Here is a 2,260-nt window from a genome sequence, read left to right as displayed (position 1 = left end):
AGCGAATCACCCTTGAGTCCACTGCCCCCGTGGGGCAAGGATTCGGGAGACATCCCCGTGGTGGCATGCAGATCTTTGTGAATACATTCAATATCAGATACACACTATAGAAGTTGACGACCCTTTGCGGGATCCCAGCCAAGGAGGACCACAAGGCCCCCGGCAAGAGCCTTGCCGGGGATGACAGCAGGCAACACGGCAAGACCCTTGCCGGGGCCCCGGCAAGACCCTTGCCGGGGCTACGACGAGGCACTTGCCAAGGACACCCGTAGGGCCACCATCAGGCCCACGCCAAATCCAACCTCTACCACCGTTCGCATGCAGCCGCCGACCCAACCAGTTGGGCAGGCACCTACGTGGCGGCAAGCGGATCTTCGTGGAGACCCACCGCTGCGCCACCTCAGCTACCTGCCTGCCTACATGGCACCACGGGCACCGCTGGCCAGGGTGCGTGTCGATGCGAAAGGGATCGGCGACGGACAAGACTGAGCTCTCCCCCGTCCCCGATAAAGCAGGGACACCTAAGCACGACGCATTAAATGTGCCTTGTCATGTAATGCGAGGGATAAACTCGTATCATTGTGCCCTTTCCACCTCATGTGTGCCACTGTGGCAACCCCTTGCCCTATAAAAGGAGGCCCAAGGCGACCAGGAGGGGGATTCGGCTTTTTGGAGCTCCTCACGCCCCATTGCTAGCTGAAGAACACAGATAAACAAACCATCAAGGCAGGAGTAGGGTTTTACGCATCCTCGCGGCCCAAACCTGGATAAAAGAACCCGTGTGCTATCTGTTCAACCCGCCCTTCTCACAACCCCGCGCCCCGCAACCGTAGTAGGGATTCTCGTGATCCCATAGGTGTCGTCCTTGCACCGACATCCTTGGCGCGCCAGGTAGGGGCGGGCGGTTGTGAGAATCGGCTCTAGCAGTTAGTTCGACGCTTCTTCATTGTCATGGTGCCCAAGAAGAAGATGACGGTGGCGGTTGGCCCGTCGGGAGCTGGACATTCCGTCCCAACGCGGGCGAGCAGCGGACCGGTCGCAGAAAGGACCCGGGGCGCCGTTCGGGAACACCAACACCGTCCCAGCAGCCGAAGTTTGGGAGGCGGCGATGTTCGTGCGCCTGGTAACGGGCCGCACGCCGCCAAATCCAAAGACGGAGCCAGGCCCTCCGCGGGTGGCGCAGGGCCTTCCAGGATTGCTACCACCCTGCCCGAAGGCGACGCGAGGGCTTCCAAGACTCCCACGCTGACACCGATGGCGCGCTCCTCTCAAGCGGCGTGCGACGACCGGCATAATCACGCCGAGGACCCCGGGCATCGCCGCGGAAAGAGCCCCGAGCGCCGCTCCCGGGATTTAGAAGACCTGCCTGCCCGCCGAGGCGCTAGTGAAGATGGCATGAGACCACGGGGTCGTGATAGAACTCCTTCTGACATGGTCAGAAGTCAAAGCGCATCGCGATTCGTTCAGGTTTCGCTGCCACCAACGCCAGCAGAAGCCCTGGCGCGCGCGCAGTTGCTCCTCGATTTCCCTCCCACCACGGGAAAACTCGACGAATGGAGAGCCACTATCCGAAGCCTTGTTGCGATGGCCAACAAAGACGAGCTGAGTCTGGTGGAGCCCCCGGGTCGACGCTCCGACGGAGTCCCACGCACCAGTGGTAGGGGAGCTTGCGGCGCCGCGACCACGGTGCACTCGCCTCCTCCTCGCCCGGTACCGCGGACGCCAGCCCGTCGCGACGTCACGGGCGACGAGATCTCCGTAGCATCGTCCGACCGGCGGGCCCACCGTGACCAACGCCAAGTTCTTCGGGAACGAGAACATGAAGACGCTTGAACCACTATTGTGACGCTCGGATAATCTTGCTAAAATAATCCCACGCTAATCAAGCCACGTCATCCCGATTACTGATGCTAAACGTCTGTTAGTTCAAACCGCGTCAAATTAAAATTTAAAATTAATGTCGACAATAAAAGTTTTCGAAAGTAGAAACAAAAATGTTCGGTGGGTGCCAAATATTACAAGGGTAGTTATGGTACATCAATCACATTTTTAGAAAATGGCTAAATAATTTAAACTGATTTAAAACAGAAAAGAAAATAAATAAAAAACAAACAGAAAAAAACTAAAACCTAAAACTAACAGAAAAAAAGGAGAAACCCCCCTCTGGGCCGTGGCCCAACTGGGCCAACCCCCAGGCCCAGCCGGCCCACCCCTCCCCTCCATAACCCCCCACCAGGGGAGAAACCCTAGCCGATCCACC

Source organism: Triticum dicoccoides, chromosome 3B (assembly GCF_002162155.2).
Source record: "Triticum dicoccoides isolate Atlit2015 ecotype Zavitan chromosome 3B, WEW_v2.0, whole genome shotgun sequence".
Classification (NCBI taxonomy): Eukaryota; Viridiplantae; Streptophyta; class Magnoliopsida; order Poales; family Poaceae; genus Triticum; species Triticum dicoccoides.
The sequence above is the reverse complement of the archived record's forward strand: the minus strand, read 5'-3'. Positions refer to the sequence as shown.